This window comes from Oryctolagus cuniculus, chromosome 7, assembly GCF_051225735.1.
Source record: "Oryctolagus cuniculus isolate XC-2025 breed Fujian yellow rabbit chromosome 7, ASM5122573v1, whole genome shotgun sequence".
NCBI classification, from domain to species: Eukaryota; Metazoa; Chordata; class Mammalia; order Lagomorpha; family Leporidae; genus Oryctolagus; species Oryctolagus cuniculus.
In genome coordinates, this window is record NC_142873.1 from 37,779,575 (window position 1) to 37,792,381 (window position 12,807).

The 12,807-nt window shown below is 70.3% G+C and overlaps 6 non-coding genes across 6 annotated transcripts; all 6 read right to left on the minus strand.

Annotated features, from left to right (window-relative positions):
* Nucleotides 1-2,448: 2,448 nt before the first annotated feature.
* Nucleotides 2,449-2,520, minus strand: TRNAE-CUC (transfer RNA glutamic acid (anticodon CUC)). Its single transcript has one exon. It is a non-coding gene; the product is annotated as a tRNA-Glu (tRNA).
* Nucleotides 2,521-2,840: 320 nt separating this feature from the next.
* TRNAG-UCC (transfer RNA glycine (anticodon UCC)) lies at nt 2,841-2,912 on the minus strand. Its single transcript has one exon. It is a non-coding gene; the product is annotated as a tRNA-Gly (tRNA).
* A 651-nt stretch (nt 2,913-3,563) lies between these two features.
* Nucleotides 3,564-3,635, minus strand: TRNAD-GUC (transfer RNA aspartic acid (anticodon GUC)). Its single transcript has one exon. It is a non-coding gene; the product is annotated as a tRNA-Asp (tRNA).
* A 4,119-nt stretch (nt 3,636-7,754) lies between these two features.
* TRNAE-CUC (transfer RNA glutamic acid (anticodon CUC)) lies at nt 7,755-7,826 on the minus strand. Its single transcript has one exon. It is a non-coding gene; the product is annotated as a tRNA-Glu (tRNA).
* Nucleotides 7,827-8,146: 320 nt separating this feature from the next.
* On the minus strand, nt 8,147-8,218 carry TRNAG-UCC (transfer RNA glycine (anticodon UCC)). Its single transcript has one exon. It is a non-coding gene; the product is annotated as a tRNA-Gly (tRNA).
* Nucleotides 8,219-8,869: 651 nt separating this feature from the next.
* On the minus strand, nt 8,870-8,941 carry TRNAD-GUC (transfer RNA aspartic acid (anticodon GUC)). Its single transcript has one exon. It is a non-coding gene; the product is annotated as a tRNA-Asp (tRNA).
* Nucleotides 8,942-12,807: the final 3,866 nt, after the last annotated feature.

The window sequence follows — 12,807 nt, forward strand, 5'->3', positions numbered from 1 at the left end:
GGGGACCTGGGCAGAGGGCCGGGTCTGGCCGGCTGCATCCTGGCTCTCTCTGGGCTCCAGCGCCCCTCCTTCCCCGTGCCCTGGGATGCAGACAACAACCCAGCAGGAGCTGAAGCTCTGTGCTTCTCTCTCTTTCTCTGTCTGCCTGCCTCTTGCTCTCTAGCTCTCTCTCTAGCGCTCTCTCTCTCTCTCTCTCTCTCTGTCTCGTGTGTGTGTGTGTGTGTGTGTGTGTGTGTGTGTGTCTCCCTCCCAAACCCCACCCACCCATCCATCCAAGGCCAACCACCACCACACCACACCACACCACACCACACCCCCTCCAACCCCACCCCAGCCAACCATTCCGCCCATCCTCAACTCTAGGCAGCTTGCCAAGCAGCCTGGGCCCTAGAGGCGCGTGGAGCAGCTCCTTCTGCTTGCGCGTGGTCGCCCTGCTCCACGGAAAGCGGCTGCAACGGAGCAGCTCGTGGTGATCAGCCTGCGGGCCTGTGGCGGCTCCTGGCGGCGCCCGCCGACGGTGCATGGGTGGTTCAGTGGTAGAATTCTCGCCTGCCACGCGGGAGGCCCGGGTTCGATTCCCGGCCCATGCAGCTCCTGCTCCCCTTTTGCTTGGGCAGCCCCAGCAGTGCCTCTGCGCAAGCCGCTCCCTCGGGCTCCTCTCTGGCCAGCCTTGCACCAGCACTCTTGGCACACGCGCTCCCCAGCCCCCCTGGCCGCCGAACCCCGCCTAGCCCAGCGCCAGTGCCTCAGCTCTCGCACCCCTGCCTCCTTCCTAGCCTCTGCCTCTCCTGATACCCACTTCGGGCCCACGCGCTGCACTTCCGACCTCGCCGCTCTGCCGGCCGGCCACTGAGCCGCCAAGCCCCGCCGCTTCGCCTCCCCACACCCTGCTCTCACAACCAACCATTGCCAACGCGCGGCTGGCCCTAGCACCCTTCCACGACTCCTCCCGCCTTCCGGCTGCTGGACAGATGCCGGCCCCCGTTGGGGGCTCACGCCCTGGCCCTAGGCTGCTTGGGATGCCAGCCTCCAGAACGGACACCCGACTCCAGCCCTGCCACGCGCCCCACACACCGCCCCCAGTGCCCAGGGCCGGGCCCCTCCCAACCCACAGCACGGGAGGCTCCACGCCTGAGACGCTGCCCTCTGAGTCCCCTCGACCTGTCGCCCCCGAGACCTGCCCTAAGCGGCTGGGCAGCTCCGCCCTTGCCCTGGAGGTCCTGTGTGGGCACAAGGAGCCGGAGCCGCTACTTGACGAGGGCCGAGCCGGCACAGAGTAGGGCGGAGAACCGCATGCAGGGATCGAGGCGTCAATCGGGACGCAGAGAGCGCGAGCTCAGAGATGAGGCGGGGATTGGAACGTGCTACCAAATCCGTGGTGGCGTGGCCCGCGACGGGGACCGGGAGGGTCGGTTCCCTCCCGTGCGGAGAGAGCCCACGGTGAAACGCCAGCGTATGCCGCTCCCCTCTCCTCCACCTTGTCCCCACACACTGGCTGGCTGTCATCTCGGCTCTCGGGCTGTCCGCAAGCCCTCTCCCACCTCCTCCTGGAGGAGGAGGCTCCCTCACCTATGGCCAGCCGCCGGCATTGCCCAGGGCTCCAGCTTGCCGGCCCTCTCCAGCCTGCTGGTCTCGCATCTGCATCCTGCATCCTGCATCCTGCATCCTGCATCCTGCATCCTGGGGGGTGGAGGCGGGGAGGGGTGCCAAGTGCAGGGCCCCTCTGGGACAGCTCCCACGTGTTCAAGCCCCGAGCCCACCTGGGAGCCTGGATCGGCTCACGGTGGGAAAACCAAAGCAACTGCACCCTGGGCTGCTTGGTGACTCTCAGACCCACGGAGGCCATGGCACGCGGCACCTGGCACCTGGCCCAACGGGCAGGGAGAGAAGGCGTGCCCTCTGTGTCTCTGTGTGTGTGTGTCTGTGTGTGTGTGTGAGTGTGTGTGTGCGCGCGCACGCAGAAGCACACGCGTTCCTGTGCGTGGTGCCGGCGGCGGTGATGTCGTGAGTGAGGACGTGAGGCCGAGTGCGTGCAGGCACCGGTCCCTGTGTGTGGAGTGGGGTGCGGCTGTTCCGGAATTGTGGCATCCTGGGTGTGCGGGTGGATGTGTGTTGGTGCGCGCGTGCCCACGTCTGGGTTGGGGGTGTTCCGGCTGCCCAGGAGTGTCGCAGAAAGGCTGGCAGGGGAGGCGCGGGAGCAGGGGGACAGCGAGCAGCCTGGAGGTGGGGAGCGGCCAAAGGTCCTGAGGTGGCGCAGCTGGCGAAAAGGACAGCAGCTGAGGGCGGCCGCGGAGGCAGAGGCACAGAGCTTGGGCCAGGGCCGGGGCTGGGGCGCAGTGTGCGTTGCCCCATTGCACAAGCAGTTGGCTGCGTGGTTGTGCAAAAGTGGGCGGGCTGTACTGCGGGAGGCAGAGCACACACGCCGGCCCTCCGAGGAAGAAGAAAGGCTTCCCTGACCGGGAATCGAACCCGGGCCGCGGCGGTGAGAGCGCCGAATCCTAACCACTAGACCACCAGGGAGCGTCGGGCTGTGCGTCTGGCCTGGGCCTCTGCCTGCTGCAGCCGGCGCCTGGGTGCCAATGGGCAGCAGCAGCAGCAGCAGCAGCAGCAGCAGCAGCGCCTGGCCTGTCGCGCTACTTCCACGGCCAACCCCCCGGCTGTCCTGCCCGGGCCGGCCGACGGGCCCCCGCCCGCCATCCGCCCTGACCTCAAAAACACACGGCGCGCCTCCGTCTCCTGGCCCCGCGCACGCCCTGCCCCGCCGCGCTCAGCCGAGTCCGCCCCACCTGGGCGGCCGGGCGCGCGCCACGACCACCGCCTCTGCCAAAAGGTGGGCGCGCTGCGTTGGCCGGGAATCGAACCCGGGTCAACTGCTTGGAAGGCAGCTATGCTCACCACTATACCACCAACGCCTCCCGCCGAGGCCGGCCTGGCCACGCGCCGCCCGGCTTGCCCGGAGCGCCCCGCCGCCCCCGTGCCCCGACGGCGCGCCTCGCCCGCACTTCCCCGCTGCCACCCCAAGGCCGCCCGGCGCCCCGCCGGCCAAGCCCAGCACGCCTGCCCGATCCACGCGCGCGCCCTCGCGCATCCACACGCACGCCAGCCGCTTCTCCGTCTGCGCACGCGCCCGCCTCCGCCCAGCGCCTCCCGGTCTCCTTACTCCTGGGAACCGGCCTCCGGATCCAGCGGAGCCCCGGCGGCGCGCGCGTCCGTATCCGTATCCGTCTCCGCGTCCGCCCTCAGCTGGCTCGTCCAAGCCCTCGTGCACCAGAGGTCCGACGGCCAGGCGACCGACCGCACCCGCAGGCTCGCTCCCCGGCTCGTCCGCGCCCCCTCACCCAGCGCACCTAGCGCACCTAGCGCACCTAGCGCACCAAGCGCACCAAGCGCACCAAGCCCTGTCGGTCGGTGGCGACCGACCGTGGGCGAGCGAAAACTCCTCGCGCGCGCCGCGCCCTGTGCGCCCAACACGGGTGCGTGTCCGGGGCCCGCAGGCCACACGGTCCCTGGTGCTCCGCGTGCGGGGGCCGGCGTGCGGGGCCTGGCCAAAAAGGGCGGCTTGCCTCCCCGTCGGGGAATCGAACCCCGGTCTCCCGCGTGACAGGCGGGGATACTCACCACTATACTAACGAGGACGGCGGCGGCCACCCTCGGGTCCCCTCGACCCCTCTGCGTCCGCCCGCCCGCCCGCCCACACCCGACCCCTGCCCTCCACCGCCCACACACCGGCTCCAGGGCCAACCGCCACCCGTCCCCAGTCCCCAGGCCCCGGTCCCCGCAACCTAGTGCCTTCGCCCCACGTGGACTCCCCGGCCCGGGACCACAACATGCTAGCTTCCAGGAGCATAGAGCCAACCAACCGGAGGACCCAGGGGAAGCCAGGGAGGAGGATGAAGATGAGGAAGAGCAGCAGCAGCAGCAGCAGCAGCAGCAGCAGCAGCAAGAGGAGAGGGGAGAAGAGCCAGCGGAGGGGCACAGCGAGGAAGAGGAGGAAGAGCACCACCAGGAAAACCCAGAGGGAGAGGAGGAGGAGGAGGAAGACCACGACGACCCGGTGGGCGGGGCACAACGGGGGCGGGGGGTAGCGCTGCGAACTGGAAGGAGCGGGCGGCCCGTCTGGGATGCGTCCCGGGGGGTGCTGCCGGGTGCCCCGTGCGGCCTCCAGAACCGGGCAGCGGCGCCCTGCAAGCCCCGGGAACCGCGCGGAGCTGCCCCGGGAACCGCGCGCCCCGCGCGCCCCGCGCGCCCCGCGCGCCCGGCGGCCTGCGCCCTGGCCCCGCAGCCCAGGGCCCAGGCGGCGCGACGGACCAAGGCCGCAGTCCCTGGCGCGCTCCCCCAGCCAAGGGAACGGCCGCGCCACCCGGCCCGCCGTCAGGATGGCCGAGCGGTCTAAGGCGCTGCGTTCAGGTCGCAGTCTCCCCTGGAGGCGTGGGTTCGAATCCCACTCCTGACAAGCACGCCTTTTTGGCACGCCCGGGCCAGCCTCGCGCCCGTCGTGCAACACGCCGCTCGCCGCTCCGCCTCTCCAGCCGTCGCGAGCGAGACCCCGCCTTGCCGGCCCACACGTGGCACTCGCCACAGGGACCACGCTCCAACTGGCCAGCGCGCAGGCACTCCCGCCCACCTCTCCCCACCACACCGCTTCTCGGGACCCACCTGCCTCCGAGTCTTCCTGGCTCCTCCGCTCCTCTGCCGCCACCCTCTGCCGCTACCTTCCGCACATTCACGGCCCTCCGCCTCCCAGCCCCAGTCCCCAGATCTCCTCCACCTCTCCCCGCCACCTGCCAGCCCCAGAGCGCTGAACCGACGGGCGGCCCGCCCAGAGTCCTCCCGAGCGTCCCCTAAACACCTGTCTGCAGCCAGCCCACCGAGAGCAGCGCACTTCGGCCGCGTCCCACCTCCTCGCCCTCGCTGCGCACTCCCGCCTCCCGCCTCCCGCCTGCCAGCCTGTCTGCCTGCTCGGGACAGCGCGCTGCCCGGGATCCTGCTCCTCGGAGCCCTTGGCTGACCCCGTGCTCCCGCCTCTCTCGGCCTCAGCACAGCTGCCGCAGGAGGCACAGAGGCCACGAGTCGGGAAAACCACCCGGGGCAGTGGTTGGTGGCCGGCCGAAGGCCCAGGCGCCCTGCGGTCACCCAGCTGCACACGTTGGCTCTGCTCCACGACCCACCGCCTCCCCAGGGGCGGGGCGGGGGGCTCCATGGGCAGGCGCGCCCCACCCAGCGTGGCGGCCGGCCACACACCCGCCTTCAGCCGGTGCTCCTGTTGCAGCCGTGGCTCACACCCGAGCCCACCACCACGGGGACCGCCCCGAGTCACCTGCTCTGACGGGGACCTGGGCAGAAGGCCGGGTCTGGCCGGCTGCATCCTGGCTCTCTCTGGGCTCCAGCGCCCCTCCTTCCCCGTGCCCTGGGATGCAGACAACAACCCAGCAGGAGCTGAAGCTCTGTGCTTCTCTCTCTTTCTCTGTCTGCCTGCCTCTTGCTCTCTAGCTCGCTCTCTCTCTCTCTCTCTCTCTCTCTCTGTCTCGTGTGTGTGTGTGTGTGTGTGTGTGTGTCCCTCCCAAACCCCACCCACCCATCCATCCAAGGCCAACCACCACCACACCACACCACACCACACCCCCTCCAACCCCACCCCAGCCAACCATTCCGCCCATCCTCAACTCTAGGCAGCTTGCCAAGCAGCCTGGGCCCTAGAGGCGCGTGGAGCAGCTCCTTCTGCTTGCGCGTGGTCGCCCTGCTCCACGGAAAGCGGCTGCAACGGAGCAGCTCGTGGTGATCAGCCTGCGGGCCTGTGGCGGCTCCTGGCGGCGCCCGCCGACGGTGCATGGGTGGTTCAGTGGTAGAATTCTCGCCTGCCACGCGGGAGGCCCGGGTTCGATTCCCGGCCCATGCAGCTCCTGCTCCCCTTTTGCTTGGGCAGCCCCAGCAGTGCCTCTGCGCAAGCCGCTCCCTCGGGCTCCTCTCTGGCCAGCCTTGCACCAGCACTCTTGGCACACGCGCTCCCCAGCCCCCCTGGCCGCCGAACCCCGCCTAGCCCAGCGCCAGTGCCTCAGCTCTCGCACCCCTGCCTCCTTCCTAGCCTCTGCCTCTCCTGATACCCACTTCGGGCCCACGCGCTGCACTTCCGACCTCGCCGCTCTGCCGGCCGGCCACTGAGCCGCCAAGCCCCGCCGCTTCGCCTCCCCACACCCTGCTCTCACAACCAACCATTGCCAACGCGCGGCTGGCCCTAGCACCCTTCCACGACTCCTCCCGCCTTCCGGCTGCTGGACAGATGCCGGCCCCCGTTGGGGGCTCACGCCCTGGCCCTAGGCTGCTTGGGATGCCAGCCTCCAGAACGGACACCCGACTCCAGCCCTGCCACGCGCCCCACACACCGCCCCCAGTGCCCAGGGCCGGGCCCCTCCCAACCCACAGCACGGGAGGCTCCACGCCTGAGACGCTGCCCTCTGAGTCCCCTCGACCTGTCGCCCCCGAGACCTGCCCTAAGCGGCTGGGCAGCTCCGCCCTTGCCCTGGAGGTCCTGTGTGGGCACAAGGAGCCGGAGCCGCTACTTGACGAGGGCCGAGCCGGCACAGAGTAGGGCGGAGAACCGCATGCAGGGATCGAGGCGTCAATCGGGACGCAGAGAGCGCGAGCTCAGAGATGAGGCGGGGATTGGAACGTGCTACCAAATCCGTGGTGGCGTGGCCCGCGACGGGGACCGGGAGGGTCGGTTCCCTCCCGTGCGGAGAGAGCCCACGGTGAAACGCCAGCGTATGCCGCTCCCCTCTCCTCCACCTTGTCCCCACACACTGGCTGGCTGTCATCTCGGCTCTCGGGCTGTCCGCAAGCCCTCTCCCACCTCCTCCTGGAGGAGGAGGCTCCCTCACCTATGGCCAGCCGCCGGCATTGCCCAGGGCTCCAGCTTGCCGGCCCTCTCCAGCCTGCTGGTCTCGCATCTGCATCCTGCATCCTGCATCCTGCATCCTGCATCCTGCATCCTGGGGGGTGGAGGCGGGGAGGGGTGCCAAGTGCAGGGCCCCTCTGGGACAGCTCCCACGTGTTCAAGCCCCGAGCCCACCTGGGAGCCTGGATCGGCTCACGGTGGGAAAACCAAAGCAACTGCACCCTGGGCTGCTTGGTGACTCTCAGACCCACGGAGGCCATGGCACGCGGCACCTGGCACCTGGCCCAACGGGCAGGGAGAGAAGGCGTGCCCTCTGTGTCTCTGTGTGTGTGTGTCTGTGTGTGTGTGTGAGTGTGTGTGTGCGCGCGCACGCAGAAGCACACGCGTTCCTGTGCGTGGTGCCGGCGGCGGTGATGTCGTGAGTGAGGACGTGAGGCCGAGTGCGTGCAGGCACCGGTCCCTGTGTGTGGAGTGGGGTGCGGCTGTTCCGGAATTGTGGCATCCTGGGTGTGCGGGTGGATGTGTGTTGGTGCGCGCGTGCCCACGTCTGGGTTGGGGGTGTTCCGGCTGCCCAGGAGTGTCGCAGAAAGGCTGGCAGGGGAGGCGCGGGAGCAGGGGGACAGCGAGCAGCCTGGAGGTGGGGAGCGGCCAAAGGTCCTGAGGTGGCGCAGCTGGCGAAAAGGACAGCAGCTGAGGGCGGCCGCGGAGGCAGAGGCACAGAGCTTGGGCCAGGGCCGGGGCTGGGGCGCAGTGTGCGTTGCCCCATTGCACAAGCAGTTGGCTGCGTGGTTGTGCAAAAGTGGGCGGGCTGTACTGCGGGAGGCAGAGCACACACGCCGGCCCTCCGAGGAAGAAGAAAGGCTTCCCTGACCGGGAATCGAACCCGGGCCGCGGCGGTGAGAGCGCCGAATCCTAACCACTAGACCACCAGGGAGCGTCGGGCTGTGCGTCTGGCCTGGGCCTCTGCCTGCTGCAGCCGGCGCCTGGGTGCCAATGGGCAGCAGCAGCAGCAGCAGCAGCAGCAGCAGCAGCGCCTGGCCTGTCGCGCTACTTCCACGGCCAACCCCCCGGCTGTCCTGCCCGGGCCGGCCGACGGGCCCCCGCCCGCCATCCGCCCTGACCTCAAAAACACACGGCGCGCCTCCGTCTCCTGGCCCCGCGCACGCCCTGCCCCGCCGCGCTCAGCCGAGTCCGCCCCACCTGGGCGGCCGGGCGCGCGCCACGACCACCGCCTCTGCCAAAAGGTGGGCGCGCTGCGTTGGCCGGGAATCGAACCCGGGTCAACTGCTTGGAAGGCAGCTATGCTCACCACTATACCACCAACGCCTCCCGCCGAGGCCGGCCTGGCCACGCGCCGCCCGGCTTGCCCGGAGCGCCCCGCCGCCCCCGTGCCCCGACGGCGCGCCTCGCCCGCACTTCCCCGCTGCCACCCCAAGGCCGCCCGGCGCCCCGCCGGCCAAGCCCAGCACGCCTGCCCGATCCACGCGCGCGCCCTCGCGCATCCACACGCACGCCAGCCGCTTCTCCGTCTGCGCACGCGCCCGCCTCCGCCCAGCGCCTCCCGGTCTCCTTACTCCTGGGAACCGGCCTCCGGATCCAGCGGAGCCCCGGCGGCGCGCGCGTCCGTATCCGTATCCGTCTCCGCGTCCGCCCTCAGCTGGCTCGTCCAAGCCCTCGTGCACCAGAGGTCCGACGGCCAGGCGACCGACCGCACCCGCAGGCTCGCTCCCCGGCTCGTCCGCGCCCCCTCACCCAGCGCACCTAGCGCACCTAGCGCACCTAGCGCACCAAGCGCACCAAGCGCACCAAGCCCTGTCGGTCGGTGGCGACCGACCGTGGGCGAGCGAAAACTCCTCGCGCGCGCCGCGCCCTGTGCGCCCAACACGGGTGCGTGTCCGGGGCCCGCAGGCCACACGGTCCCTGGTGCTCCGCGTGCGGGGGCCGGCGTGCGGGGCCTGGCCAAAAAGGGCGGCTTGCCTCCCCGTCGGGGAATCGAACCCCGGTCTCCCGCGTGACAGGCGGGGATACTCACCACTATACTAACGAGGACGGCGGCGGCCACCCTCGGGTCCCCTCGACCCCTCTGCGTCCGCCCGCCCGCCCGCCCACACCCGACCCCTGCCCTCCACCGCCCACACACCGGCTCCAGGGCCAACCGCCACCCGTCCCCAGTCCCCAGGCCCCGGTCCCCGCAACCTAGTGCCTTCGCCCCACGTGGACTCCCCGGCCCGGGACCACAACATGCTAGCTTCCAGGAGCATAGAGCCAACCAACCGGAGGACCCAGGGGAAGCCAGGGAGGAGGATGAAGATGAGGAAGAGCAGCAGCAGCAGCAGCAGCAGCAGCAGCAGCAGCAAGAGGAGAGGGGAGAAGAGCCAGCGGAGGGGCACAGCGAGGAAGAGGAGGAAGAGCACCACCAGGAAAACCCAGAGGGAGAGGAGGAGGAGGAGGAAGACCACGACGACCCGGTGGGCGGGGCACAACGGGGGCGGGGGGTAGCGCTGCGAACTGGAAGGAGCGGGCGGCCCGTCTGGGATGCGTCCCGGGGGGTGCTGCCGGGTGCCCCGTGCGGCCTCCAGAACCGGGCAGCGGCGCCCTGCAAGCCCCGGGAACCGCGCGGAGCTGCCCCGGGAACCGCGCGCCCCGCGCGCCCCGCGCGCCCCGCGCGCCCGGCGGCCTGCGCCCTGGCCCCGCAGCCCAGGGCCCAGGCGGCGCGACGGACCAAGGCCGCAGTCCCTGGCGCGCTCCCCCAGCCAAGGGAACGGCCGCGCCACCCGGCCCGCCGTCAGGATGGCCGAGCGGTCTAAGGCGCTGCGTTCAGGTCGCAGTCTCCCCTGGAGGCGTGGGTTCGAATCCCACTCCTGACAAGCACGCCTTTTTGGCACGCCCGGGCCAGCCTCGCGCCCGTCGTGCAACACGCCGCTCGCCGCTCCGCCTCTCCAGCCGTCGCGAGCGAGACCCCGCCTTGCCGGCCCACACGTGGCACTCGCCACAGGGACCACGCTCCAACTGGCCAGCGCGCAGGCACTCCCGCCCACCTCTCCCCACCACACCGCTTCTCGGGACCCACCTGCCTCCGAGTCTTCCTGGCTCCTCCGCTCCTCTGCCGCCACCCTCTGCCGCTACCTTCCGCACATTCACGGCCCTCCGCCTCCCAGCCCCAGTCCCCAGATCTCCTCCACCTCTCCCCGCCACCTGCCAGCCCCAGAGCGCTGAACCGACGGGCGGCCCGCCCAGAGTCCTCCCGAGCGTCCCCTAAACACCTGTCTGCAGCCAGCCCACCGAGAGCAGCGCACTTCGGCCGCGTCCCACCTCCTCGCCCTCGCTGCGCACTCCCGCCTCCCGCCTCCCGCCTGCCAGCCTGTCTGCCTGCTCGGGACAGCGCGCTGCCCGGGATCCTGCTCCTCGGAGCCCTTGGCTGACCCCGTGCTCCCGCCTCTCTCGGCCTCAGCACAGCTGCCGCAGGAGGCACAGAGGCCACGAGTCGGGAAAACCACCCGGGGCAGTGGTTGGTGGCCGGCCGAAGGCCCAGGCGCCCTGCGGTCACCCAGCTGCACACGTTGGCTCTGCTCCACGACCCACCGCCTCCCCAGGGGCGGGGCGGGGGGCTCCATGGGCAGGCGCGCCCCACCCAGCGTGGCGGCCGGCCACACACCCGCCTTCAGCCGGTGCTCCTGTTGCAGCCGTGGCTCACACCCGAGCCCACCACCACGGGGACCGCCCCGAGTCACCTGCTCTGACGGGGACCTGGGCAGAAGGCCGGGTCTGGCCGGCTGCATCCTGGCTCTCTCTGGGCTCCAGCGCCCCTCCTTCCCCGTGCCCTGGGATGCAGACAACAACCCAGCAGGAGCTGAAGCTCTGTGCTTCTCTCTCTTTCTCTGTCTGCCTGCCTCTTGCTCTCTAGCTCGCTCTCTCTCTCTCTCTCTCTCTCTCTCTGTCTCGTGTGTGTGTGTGTGTGTGTGTGTGTGTGTGTCCCTCCCAAACCCCACCCACCCATCCATCCAAGGCCAACCACCACCACACCACACCACACCACACCCCCTCCAACCCCACCCCAGCCAACCATTCCGCCCATCCTCAACTCTAGGCAGCTTGCCAAGCAGCCTGGGCCCTAGAGGCGCGTGGAGCAGCTCCTTCTGCTTGCGCGTGGTCGCCCTGCTCCACGGAAAGCGGCTGCAACGGAGCAGCTCGTGGTGATCAGCCTGCGGGCCTGTGGCGGCTCCTGGCGGCGCCCGCCGACGGTGCATGGGTGGTTCAGTGGTAGAATTCTCGCCTGCCACGCGGGAGGCCCGGGTTCGATTCCCGGCCCATGCAGCTCCTGCTCCCCTTTTGCTTGGGCAGCCCCAGCAGTGCCTCTGCGCAAGCCGCTCCCTCGGGCTCCTCTCTGGCCAGCCTTGCACCAGCACTCTTGGCACACGCGCTCCCCAGCCCCCCTGGCCGCCGAACCCCGCCTAGCCCAGCGCCAGTGCTTCAGCCCTCGCACCCCTGCCTCCTTCCTAGCCTCTGCCTCTCCTGATACCCACTTCGGGCCCACGCGCTGCACTTCCGACCTCGCCGCTCTGCCGGCCGGCCACTGAGCCGCCAAGCCCCGCCGCTTCGTCTCCCCACACCCTGCTCTCACAACCAACCATCGCCAACGCGCGGCTGGCCCTAGCACCCTTCCACGACTCCTCCCGCCTTCCGGCTGCTGGACTGATGCCGGCCCCCGTTGGGGGCTCACGCCCTGGCCCTAGGCTGCTTGGGATGCCAGCCTCCAGAACGGACACCCGACTCCAGCCCTGCCACGTGCCCCACACACCGCCCCCAGTGCCCAGGGCCGGGCCCCTCCCAACCCACTGCACGGGAGGCTCCACGCCTGAGACGCTGCCCTCTGAGTCCCCTCGACCTGTCGCCCCCGAGACCTGCCCTAAGCGGCTGGGCAGCTCCGCCCTTGCCCTGGAGGTCCTGTGTGGGCACAAGGAGCCGGAGCCGCTACTTGACGAGGGCCGAGCCGGCACAGAGTAGGGCGGAGAACCGCATGCAGGGATCGAGGCGTCAATCGGGACGCAGAGAGCGCGAGCTCAGAGATGAGGCGGGGATTGGAACGTGCTACCAAATCCGTGGTGGCGTGGCCCGCGACAGGGACCGGGAGGGTCGGTTCCCTCCCGTGCGGAGAGAGCCCACGGTGAAACGCCAGCGTATGCCGCTCCCCTCTCCTCCACCTTGTCCCCACACACTGGCTGGCTGTCATCTCGGCTCTCGGGCTGTCCGCAAGCCCTCTCCCACCTCCTCCCGGAGGAGGAGGCTCCCTCACCTATGGCCAGCCGCCGGCATTGCCCAGGGCTCCAGCTTGCCGGCCCTCTCCAGCCTGCTGGTCTCGCATCTGCATCCTGCATCCTGCATCCTGCATCCTGCATCCTGGGGGGTGGAGGCGGGGAGGGGTGCCAAGTGCAGGGCCCCTCTGGGACAGCTCCCACGTGTTCAAGCCCCGAGCCCACCTGGGAGCCTGGATCGGCTCACGGTGGGAAAACCAAAGCAACTGCACCCTGGGCTGCTTGGTGACTCTCAGACCCACGGAGGCCATGGCACGCGGCACCTGGCACCTGGCCCAACGGGCAGGGAGAGAAGGCGTGCCCTCTGTGTCTCTGTGTGTGTGTGTCTGTGTGTGTGAGTGTGTGTGCGCACGCGCACGCAGAAGCACACGCGTTCCTGTGCGTGGTGCCGGCGGCGGTGATGTCGTGAGTGAGGACGTGAGGCCGAGTGCGTGCAGGCACCGGTCCCTGTGTGTGGAGTGGGGTGCGGCTGTTCCGGAATTGTGGCATCCTGGGTGTGCGGGTGGATGTGTGTTGGTGCGCGCGTGCCCACGTCTGGGTTGGGGGTGTTCCGGCTGCCCAGGAGTGTCGCAGAAAGGCTGGCAGGGGAGGCGCGGGAGCAGG